The sequence below is a fragment of the Pleurodeles waltl genome, chromosome 10 (assembly GCF_031143425.1).
Source record: "Pleurodeles waltl isolate 20211129_DDA chromosome 10, aPleWal1.hap1.20221129, whole genome shotgun sequence".
Lineage (NCBI taxonomy): Eukaryota > Metazoa > Chordata > Amphibia > Caudata > Salamandridae > Pleurodeles > Pleurodeles waltl.
In genome coordinates this window covers 942,006,786-942,018,929 of record NC_090449.1, presented here as the reverse complement: position 1 = coordinate 942,018,929, position 12,144 = coordinate 942,006,786, and positions in this window count along the sequence as shown.

Below are 12,144 nucleotides of genomic sequence, written 5' to 3'. Positions count from 1 at the left end.
GCAATGTGCACAGCACCAGTTCTAAAAGCTCCAGATTACTCCAAGCAGTTCATTGTGCAGACAGATGCCTCTGAACATGGGACAGGGGCAGTTTTGTCCCAAACAAATGATGATGGCCTTGACCAGCCTGTTGCTTTCATTAGCAGGGGGTTACTCCCCAGTGAGCAGCACTGGAGTGCCATTGAGAGGGAGGCCTTTGCTGTGGTTTGGTCCCTGAAGAAGCTGAGACCATACCTCTTTGGTACTCACTTCCTAGTTCAAACTGACCACAGACCTCTCAGATGGCTGATGCAAATGAAAGGTGAAAATCCAAAACTGTTGAGGTGGTCCATCTCCCTACAGGGAATGGACTTTATAGTGGAACACAGACCTGGGACTGCCCATGCCAATGCAGATGGCCTTTCCAGGTTCTTCCACTTAGAAAATGAAGACTCTCTTGGGAAAGGGTAGTCTCATCCTCTTTCGTTTGGGGGGGGGCGTTGTGTAAGGAAATGCCTCCTTGGCATGGTTACCTCCTGACTTTTTGCCTTTGCTGGTGCTATGTTTTGAGTTGAAAGTGTGCTGAGGCCTGCTAACCAGGCCCCAGCACCAGTGTTCTTTCCCTAACCTGTACTTTTGATTCCACAATTGGCACACCCTGGCATCCAGGTAAGTCCCTTGTAACTGGTACCCCTGGTACCAAGGGCTCTGATGCCAGGGAAGGTCTCTAAGGGCTGCAGCATATCTTATGCCACCCTGGGGACCCCTCACTCAGCACAGACACACTGCTTGCCAGCTTGTGTGTGCTGGTGAGAACAAAATGAGTAAGTCAACATGGCACTCCTCTCAGGGTGCCATGCCAACCTTACACTGCCTCTGCAGTATAGATAAGTCACCCCTCTTGTAGGCCTTACAGCCCTAAGGCAGGGTGCACTATACCATAGGTGAGGGCACCAGTGCATGAGCACTGTGCCCCTACAGTGTCTAAGTCAAACCTTAGACATTGTAAGTGCAGGGAAGCCATAAGAGTATATGGTCTGGGAGTCTGTCAAACACGGACTCCCCAGCACCATAATGGCTACACTGAAAACTGGGAAGTTTGGTATCAAACTTCTCAGCACAATAAATGCACACTGATGCCAGTGTACATTTTATTGTAAACTACACCCCAGAGGGCACCTTAAAGGTGCCCCCTGAAACCTAAACCAACTACCCGTGTAGGCTGACTGGTTCTAGCAGCCTGCCACACTCGAGACATGTTGCTGGCCACATGGGGAGAGGGCCTTTGTCACTCTGTGACCAGTAACAAAGCCTGCACTGGGTGGAGATGCTATCACCTCCCCCAGGCAGGAGCTGTAACACCTGGCGGTGAGCCTCAAAGGCTTACCCCCTTTGTTCCATCACCGCAGGGCACTCCAGCTAGTGGAGTTGCCCGCCCCCTCCGGCCACGGCCCCACTTTTGGCGGCAAGGCCGGAGGAGATAATGAGAATAACGAGGAGGAGTCACTGGCCAGTCAGGACAGCCCCTAAGGTGTCCTGAGCTGAAGTGACTCTAACTTTTAGAAATCCTCCATCTTGCAGATGGAGGATTCCCCCAATAGGGATAGGAATGTGCCCCCCTCCCCTTGGGAGGAGGCACAAAGAGGGTGTACCCACCCTCAGGGATAGTAGCCATTGGCTACTAACCCCCCAGACCTAAACACACCCTTACATTTAGTATTTAAGGGCTCCCCTGAACCTAAGAATTTAGATTCCTGCAACTTACAGAAGAAGAGGACTGCTGAGCTGAAAACCCCTGCAGAAGAAGAAAGAAGACACCAACTGCTTTGGCCCCAGTCCTACCGGCCTGTCTCCTGCCTTCCAAAGAAACCTGCTCCAACGACGCTTTCCCCAGGACCAGCGACCTCTGAATCCTCAGAGGACTGCCCTGCTTCCAAGAGACCAAGAAACTCCCGAGAACAGCAGCCCTGTTCAACAAAGACTGCAACTTTGTATCCAGAGGAGCAGATTTAAAGACCCCTGCAATCCCCGCAAGAAGCGTGAGACTTGCAACACTGCACCCGGCGACCCCGACTCGACTGGTGGAGAAACAACACCTCAGGGAGGACCCTCCGGCGACTCCGAGACTGTGAGTAACCAAAGTTGTCCCCCCTGAGCCCCCACAACGACGCCTGCAGAGGGAATCCCGAGGCTCCCCCTGACCGCGACTGCCTGACTCTAAAATCCCGACGGCTGGAAAAGACCCTGCACCCGCAGCCCCCAGCACCTGAAGGATCGGAACTTCAGTGCAGGAGTGACCCCCAGGAGGCCCTCTCCCTTGCCCAGGTGGTGGCTACCCCGAGGAGCCCCCCCCTTGCCTGCCTGCACCGCTGAAGAGACCCCTTGGTCTCTCATTGAAATCCATTGGAAACCCGACGCGTGTTTGCACACTGCACCCGGCCGCCCCAGTGCCGCTGAGGGTGTACTTTTTGTGTGCGCTTGTGTCCCCCCCGGTGCCCTACAAAACCCCCCTGGTCTGCCCTCCGAAGACGCGGGTACTTACCTGCTGGCAGACTGGAACCGGGGCACCCCCTTCTCTCCATTGAAGCTTATGTGTTTTGGGCACCACTTTGAACTCTGCACCTGACCGGCCCTGAGCTGCTGGTGTGGTGACTTTGGGGTTGCTCTGAACCCCCAACGGTGGGCTACCTTGGACCCCAATTTGAACCCGGTAGGTGGTTTACTTACCTGCAAGAACTAACATTACATTACCTCCCCCAGGAACTGTGAAAATTGCACTGTGTCCACTTTTAAAACAACTAAATGTGTTTTATGTAAAAAGTATATATGCTATTGTGATTATTCAAAGTTCCTAAAGTACTTACCTGCAATACCTTTCAAATGAGATATTACATGTAGAATTTGAACCTGTGGTTCTTAAAATAAACTAAGAAAAGATATTTTTCTATAACAAAACCTATTGGCCTGGATTTGTCTCTGAGTGTGTGTTCCTCATTTATTGCCTGTGTGTATGTACAACAATTGCTTAACACTACTCCTTTGATAAGCCTACTGCTCGACCACACTACCACAAAATAGAGCATTAGTATTATCTCTTTTTGCCACTATCTTACCTCTAAGGGGAACCCTTGGACTCGGTGCATACTATTCCTTACTTTGAAATAGTGCATACAGAGCCAACTTCCTACAATTGACATTCAGAGTATGACCATAGTCCAAAGCTTTTGCCATCTCTAGGTTCAGAGGATGCAGTTTGTTCTTGTTCCATGATTCAAAGAAGGGGCTACGCCCAATTCACAAAGGATCTCAGTCTGATACCACGGGGACGCCTTTATTCAAGAATCTATTGGTGAGTTTATACTGTTATGAATGAGTGTATGAATATGTGTTCTAACCGTTTCTTTTCAGATCTTTCTCCCTGCAGTTCCCTACCCTAATTCCCTTCCCCCGCCTAGCTTCCTCATAACTCTGTGCTCTGATAGCTTTCTGAGTTGGTGACGCCGGGAGGTGGGACTTTTGTTCAGCAGCGTGCAGATCCAGAGGAAAGGGCACTGTGACAAATCCTAATATTGCTTGTTTGGTTTGTCCTTCCTCGTTTGTCTCAGCTCATGGGAATTGTGCAGTTTTACATTTTGCAGAGGTGATTGGTGAAACAAAGTAGTCCATCTCGATAATTTCAGCTCAATACTTCCATGGCTTCTGCAAAGGGTGCAATGGCAGTAAGTGGCTGATGAGTGCAATCCAGCCTGTGCTTTACTGCTAAAGTGGGTCTCTGTGGACCAAGGAGCAGCAGCCAGTGACAGGCCACCTATCTCCACGCTCTATGGCAATGAAAATTACTTGCTATTAAAACGATAAATGGCACCCATCTTAGAATGTTTTCCAATAAAGTTAATGAAAACCCTAATTTAAGATAATCATTGTTTCTCCCAATATCTGTCAAGTGCTTACAACACCAACGTATATGAACATAGCCTGTCACCAGTGTGGGTGAGAGAAGTGGCTAGATTTCTGGGTATGCACTGCCTGCAGATCAATGTGCTCTGTCCCCGGCACGACTTCAACTGATCTTTCAATGCTCCCTCTTGCAGTACTGAAGCAAAGCATGGAAAAGTGTAGAAGCTGGGAGACACTGAAAGCACGGTTTTTGTCCCCACTGGTCCACATGTGATGTTTGATGACTGACTATGACTACCTCCACCCCTCCCTGCAAAGCCTGTTGATTCACTGTACACTTCTGCACCCTGCACAGATTGTCATGGTCCCCAGAGTATCCCCACACTGCATTAGGCTGATGGGTGAGGCGTGTTGCTGAGAGAAAGACACCACACCATGCATGAAGCTCACATTGCAGGTTGCAACATCAAGGGTGCTCTTTGCCGTTAAAAGACCATTATACAGGGAGTGCAGAATTATTAGGCAAATGAGTATTTTGACCACATCATCCTCTTTATGCATGTTGTCTTACTCCAAGCTGTATAGGCTCGAAAGCCTACTACCAATTAAGCATATTAGGTGATGTGCATCTCTGTAATGAGAAGGGGTGTGGTCTAATGACATCAACACCCTATATCAGGTGTGCATAATTATTAGGCAACTTCCTTTCCTTTGGCAAAATGGGTCAAAAGAAGGACTTGACAGGCTCAGAAAAGTCAAAAATAGTGAGATATCTTGCAGAGGGATGCAGCACTCTTAAAATTGCAAAGCTTCTGAAGCGTGATCATCGAACAATCAAGCGTTTCATTCAAAATAGTCAACAGGGTCGCAAGAAGCGTGTGGAAAAACCAAGGCACAAAATAACTGCCCATGAACTGAGAAAAGTCAAGCGTGCAGCTGCCACGATGCCACTTGCCACCAGTTTGGCCATATTTCAGAGCTGCAACATCACTGGAGTGCCCAAAAGCACAAGGTGTGCACTACTCAGAGACATGGCCAAGGTAAGAAAGGCTGAAAGACGACCACCACTGAACAAGACACACAAGCTGAAACGTCAAGACTGGGCCAAGAAATATCTCAAGACTGATTTTTCTAAGGTTTTATGGACTGATGAAATGAGAGTGAGTCTTGATGGGCCAGATGGATGGGCCCGTGGCTGGATTGGTAAAGGGCAGAGAGCTCCAGTCCGACTCAGACGCCAGCAAGGTGGAGGTGGAGTACTGGTTTGGGCTGGTATCATCAGAGATGAGCTTGTGGGGCCTTTTCGGGTTGAGGATGGAGTCAAGCTCCACTCCCAGTCCTACTGCCAGTTCCTGGAAGACACCTTCTTCAAGCAGTGGTACAGGAAGAAGTCTGCATCCTTCAAGAAAAACATGATTTTCATGCAGGACAATGCTCCATCACACGCGTCCAAGTACTCCACAGTGTGGCTGGCAAGAAAGGGTATAAAAGAAGGAAATCTAATGACATGGCCTCCTTGTTCACCTGATCTGAACCCCATTGAGAACCTGTGGTCCATCATCAAATGTGAGATTTACAAGGAGGGAAAACAGTACACCTCTCTGAACAGTGTCTGGGAGGCTGTGGTTGCTGCTGCACGCAATGTTGATGGTGAACAGATCAAAAAACTGACAGCATCCATGGATGGCAGGCTTTTGAGTGTCCTTGCAAAGAAAGGTGGCTATATTGGTCACTGATTTGTTTTTGTTTTGTTTTTGAATGTCAGAAATGTATATTTGTGAATGTTGAGATGTTATATTGGTTTCACTGGTAATAATAAATAATTGAAATGGGTATATATATATTTTTTGTTAAGTTGCCTAATAATTATGCACAGTAATAGTCACCTGCACACACAGATATCCCCCTAACATAGCTAAAACTAAAAACAAACTAAAAACTACTTCCAAAAATATTCAGCTTTGATATTAATGAGTTTTTTGGGTTCATTGAGAACATGGTTGTTGTTCAATAATAAAATTAATCCTCAAAAATACAACTTGCCTAATAATTCTGCACTCCCTGTAAGATGTCAGCCATTACAAAACCCGAAGTCTTTAATGTACTAACATATGCTAACACAGGCCTACACATATGCGATTTGGGTGGATTAGCTCCTTAATGTCAGACTTTTGGGCTTTGTCAATGCTTGTTTACATATTGGGTCACCATACTGCCTCAGATCTGTGCCCTCAATGCATTCTGCCAATTAGTAGTCTGTGAGGCGGTTTGTTATGAATGAAATGTGAAAAAACATTGCCTTTTGGCACATTCCACCGTCGACCACAGTATGTTCCTAATATGGAATACAAATCAGATAGTGGTGTAGCGGTAAACCAAAATAGTTTAAAGACAATTCTTGAGACAAACCTACAATTGCTTTTCTTGGCAGTAATATGGAAATTTGTAAGCGTGTCCTCTGGAAAACATATTTCACCTCAGGGAGTTAAGCGTTTGGAGAGGGGAGCTGGGCGATACAAGATGTGAACCACTTTAAAGAAGAAAAAATACACAAAAATGGTCAGTAAATCAGATGCCCATTCACAAATGTCTGTCTATGTGTCCCTTAGCGAATTATTTTGTTTACAGAGCTTAGAAATGTCAACAACTTCAGCACCAAGCATTATAAAAAGACATCATAATCAGGATACAAACAGCAATACAAAATATGACAAATTAATCTGTCCTGGCATAAACTTTTAATGTGTTCAAACTTGCCTGTTTAATGTTTTTATTTCCTGTGCTTGTGCAGCAAATGCTTGAAAGGAAAGGGCTTTCCTCGTCTGAGATCAAACAAAATCTCTAAAGAAATTGATGTTTCATAGTTTATGAGAAGTGGGTTCTGTTACATCATTGTGACAGTAACAATAGTATTTGCGTTTGATCACCTTTCAAAAACCTCCACCAATTCGTGCTGAACGCTTTACATATCTCTACTGTCTTGGGTAAGTACCCATGCGTTTCTAGAACGATGTCTGAAAATAAATGAATCCAGGGCGAAACCCATAAAATTCAAGATCAGACAACAAAAATAGTTGGAGATTTACTACTGTGTACTTAGACCTTTGTATTCAATTCCCGACTTTTTCACAGTTCACAATAGAGTACTCTTGGATAGTCTTTGTTTTTCAGATTATTTTGCTAAATTCAAGATTTTGTCAAGAAATGCAGTTGCCTAAATGTGCCAGGTGCATATTTATGGTTGCGTAATTACGTTGGAAAAGTACATTTTTCACTTAGAAACGTCTTCCTTGTTCTCCACAGGAAATATAATTTTTCCTGTGGAAACTCATTCTTCTAGATCCCTACCAATTTAAGAGGGCGGAAACTGTTCTCATTCAAGCCCTAGATACAGAGGTTCTCTCCTGCCCTTGACTCCATGTCTTCAGTGCGTAGGTGCCTCTCTTGAGAGTTTCTGGGCATTCGTCTAATTACATAATCAGTTCAGTTCCTGTGAGTAGTTTTTTTGTTTGTTCACATGTAAAATTACACTATCTTGATATAATTTTATGTGTGATTAAATCACTGTACAGGTGGAAATTCAAGTTGTTTTTAAATGCAAGGTATGAATTTAGGTGAGATAATGGCTTTTTAATTCGGGATCAATAATTCAAGAAGCAGTACTTGAGTATTACTTCGTAGAAAAACAAAAACAAGCCAGGTCTATTCACAAAGCTTTTTCTGTGAAAAGTTTTGTTCTACAGCACGCTTAAGTGTGACATATTCATGAATTTCCAGCTTACTTAGAAACACAAAGGTTTTTCAAGATTATGCATGTACTAGAGAATTCGACAGAGGCAAACGAAGAAACTGAGGGCCAGATGCATGTAATTTAGGAGCACATGTACGTACCATTTTTCCTGTCACACGCGGCCCAAATCGCAGAATCGGACCGTTTGCGACAGGAAAAAGCTATTTTGGTATGTACAGAGCCTATTTTGCGATTCGGTAATCTATTTACCCAATCGCAAAATAGGTTTGCGAGTCACAATTAGGAAGGGGCGTTCCCTTCCTTATGCGCGATGTAGCATTGTTTTGTGACCGTGAATGCGGTCACAAAACAATCGCAGTTAGCACCAGTTTCAAACTGGTGCTAACCCATTCACAAATGGGAGGGGGTCCCCATGTGACCCCTTCCCGTTTGTGAATGGCAGCAAAAATATTTTTTCTGAGCAGGCAGTGGTCCCAATGCTCTGAAAAAATGAAAAGAAAACTTTTCATTTTTGTATTTGAAATGGATCTAATTTTTCTTTAAGGAAAGCGGGCTGCATTTAAAAAAAACAAAAAAAAACAACTGCTTTATTTAAAAGCAGTCACAGACCTGGTGGTCTGCTGTCTCCAGCAGGCCACCATCTCTGTGAGGGCGGTCATTCCGAATGGGGTTGCAAATTGCGACCTACTTCATGAATAGTCATGAGGTAGGTCATTTATGACCCCATTGGGAATCGCAAACAGTGTAAAGTACACTGTTGTGCATCCGGTTTTGCGACTCGCAGTTTGCGACTCGCAAAACCGGATCTTTGTACACGTGTCCCTTAATGTTTGCGATTTTCTAATGGAGAATCTTAGCGATTCGCTTTTAGGAAATAGCAAACTGGGATGTATGACAGTGTGTGACCTGCCTCATCAATAGTCATGAGGAAGGTCGCAATATGCAACCCATTGTGAATGGCTGCATTCACAGGGATGGTGGCCTGCTGGGGTCAGCAGAACACTATGGCCCTCATTCTGACCCTGGCGGTCCTAAACCGCCAGGGCCACGGGCAACGGAAGCACCCCCAACAGGCTGGCGGTGCTTCAGTGCCCATTCTGACCGCGGCGGTAAAGCCGCGGTCAGAAAAGGGGATCCGGCGGTTTCCCACCGGATTTCCCCTGGGCCAGAGAATCCTCCATGGCGGCGCTGCTTGCAGCGCCGCCATGGGGATTCCGACCCCCTTCCCGTCATCCTGTTCCTGGCGGTAAAACCCACCAGGAACAGGATGGCGGGAATGGGTGTCGTGGGGCCCCTGGGGGCCCCTGCACTGCCCATGCCACTGGCCATGGGCAGTGCAGGGGCCCCCTAAGAGGGCCCCACAAAGATTTTCACTGTCTGCTATGCAGACAGTGAAAATCACAACGGGTGCTACTGCACCCGTCGCACCCCTGCAACTCCGCCGGCTCCATTCGGAGCCGGCTTCCTCGTTGCAGGGGCTTTCCCGCTGGGCCGGCAGGCGATCTTCTGGCGATCGCCCGCCGGCCCAGTGGGAAAGTCAAAATGACCCCTGCGGTCTATTGACCGCGGTGCGGTCTTTCGGCGGTTTCCGCCCGGCGGGCGGTGCCCGCCGGGCTCAGAATGAGCCCCTATGTCTGTGATTGCTTTTAAATAAAGCAATCTTTTCTTTGTAATGCAGCCCGTTCTCCTTAAATGAAAATGTGAAGCATTACAAAAAGAAAACTGAAATGTTTTTAAGTGTAGGCAGTGCGTGCTCGTAAAAAATATTTGCACCCCCATTCGCAAAGTGGAAGGGTTCCCTTGGGGACACCTTCCTGCATGCTAATTGGTGAAGTTGGTGGTAACTGCAAAAGGTTTGTGACCACATTCCCGGTCTCAAAACATTCTGACATCCCCCTGTGACTCGTTGTTAGGAAGGGAAGCCCTTGGCACGCCGTTCTCTAATACCGAATCACAAACCCTATTTTGCGAGTCAGTACTAGGTTGCCAACTTGCAAAACAGTGATGGTGCATAGCAAAAAGTCTTGTACCAGTTGCAAATGGCTTTTGCAACTGGTAAAAGTGCTTCAAACATCTGGCCCCAAATCTTCTGTGAAATGCTCTGGAGCACAGGCTGGTGGAATATGTGTGGCTTTGACCCTTGGTCTGCAATGAATTGACTAGAGGTCCTTGTAATCCTATAAGACAAGGTACCAGGGGCGGAGTCCGAGGCTTGAAGAAGATGGCAGCTCCCTTAGTGAGCTTCGAGGTGGCAGTGCCTGTTCAAGGCCCTCTTCTACTAAGAGGGACTAGATGCCGCTATTACAGATCAACCCCCCTAAAAGGGACTGCTCCATGAATATAGGGATCGGCTGTAAAAGTGCTTTCAGAAGGCCTGCGACCTCAGCTCCTCAGGCCACTTTCCCCACAGCAGCATTATCTACGATCAGCCCGGATATCGGAAGCAGGCTGTGCTACCTGCCTGCTGGGTCACTTCCTTTCAGGTCGCCGACTCCTGCTGGGGGCTGCAGTGGTTCTGGAGGCCAGTCCTAAGTCCCACTGAAGTGAAGACCTGGCCTGCTTTGACACCTGGATTGAGGGTGCAACCCTCCAAACACAAGATCCACTGCCTGGGTCTCCATGTTTCCAAACACCCTGTGCTGGAGACTGGCATTGGGGATATGAAGCACCCAGAGAAGAACACGTTGGCCTGGGGGTGAATGCAGAGGTGGCTGGTTGTGCTCATGCCCTCCTGTGCACAGATCCCTTCCCTTTTACCCTTAATGGATTGGGGTAGGGTGGAGTGGATGTAACACCCCAGTCTTTAGTTCACAGAAGAAGGTGGCACCAGTGCAGCATGTGGTCCTACGATGGGACCCAGTTCTTGAGTCATGACAGCAAGCAACTATCATACAGGAGAGCAGCAGACACTGTCCTCCACACCCTGGCAGCAACTGCTGGCCTTCGGTGCCAGTTCTCCATCATCCATCTCAGATACTGGTTATTCTTAGGGATGTCAACTTGTGGAAATGTTCAGCGACAGGCTGACAGTCTGCTTTTCTCTATGTCTGCCACTTTCCCGGGCCCGCTGCTGGAGCAGTGAACCAGACATCATATACTACAGTACATTTCATAACCAGTGGCCCCCAGCCTGAACCTGCACTTTGCTAGACCACTGCTAGGGTCCCCAAGAGCTCTCTCTTCTCACTTTTGCCACTTATAGCCTAGCATTGACCTTTCACTTGCTACCTCTGCACACTCGTGGGCACTAGTTGCTCCCTGTTATACCCCACCATGGGGGAGGACATTGATTACCTCAATACTGTGGCAGTGGCCTGGGAGGGGTCTTCTCTGTCCATCTGCATGTACAGTTGAACGTCATCACCTACCCTTTGCTTGTTGTGAATACTTGGACCGTAGTCCCCAGGCCCAACAGTTCTCTCACCCTTCCACCAATCCCATAGGTCTATGATATTGAAACCCTCCAGGCAATTTCTGTTTCCCAAAGTGGCAGCTGGGAAACAAAAGGATAGCAAAGATAAGAACTACAGACATGAAACAGCCCGGGGAGCCACTTTGCAACAGCTCTCTACTCTTAAGACCACTATGAAAATGACTTCCATGGATTTTCAGTCCATCTGCCACAACCTGGACTCCTTCAACCCTGCTTCACTGGAGCGGAATCGTGCTTGGACCAAATTGACCTCCAATTATCCTCTGCAATAGAATGGGAACAAGATCATTGGCACCTCCATAAAAAAGACTGTCAAGCTGGAGAATCTGAATTGGCATAACAACCTCTGTTTTTCAGGGATTCCACAGAAAATGGAAGGAGAGGAAATGCTAGGGCTCCTTCAAGAGTTTATACCGGGTATCACTAAGCTGACTTTTGACCCACCTCTGGAATTCCAGAGAGTTCACTGCATATGCTACCGCAGTCTGCAGGACCAGACCAGACGGTGTCAAATCATTACATGTTTGTTACAAAAAAAGCAGGCCAAGGAGGTGCACTCAGTGGCCCGATGCCAAGGCCTGCTGTTGCACTAAGAGCATAACATTTACATCTCACATGACTTTTCTCGGGACACGCTAATCCCTCAGAAAAACCTTCTGCATCTGTGCCCCCACCTTAGACACATGAATATCAAGTTCAAGTATGGCCTTCTTGATTATGCCACAATGCTTATAATACAGCAACCAAACTACAGAATTTGCCGACCCAGGACAACTGAAAAGCTTCTTGGATTCTTTGACCCCTTCAGGGATGGAGGTTGGTGGTGACCAAACCAATGTCCAGCCCACCACAGACAGACCCCGCTCGTCCCAGTTTAGCACACCGGAGGATAAGTGTCACTGCTTGGAAGAGGTCACCAACCACTGATCCAGTGCCAAAACAGAGATTGTCCCGCAAGGACGTCCATGTCCCAGATAAGTCCAAAACTCTTATGAAGGCCACCACGCCTCCTTGATCCTTTCCATAGACCACTACCTTACTTTGTCCATTGCACTGTCCCTCATTTTCACCCCACTTTTCAGAT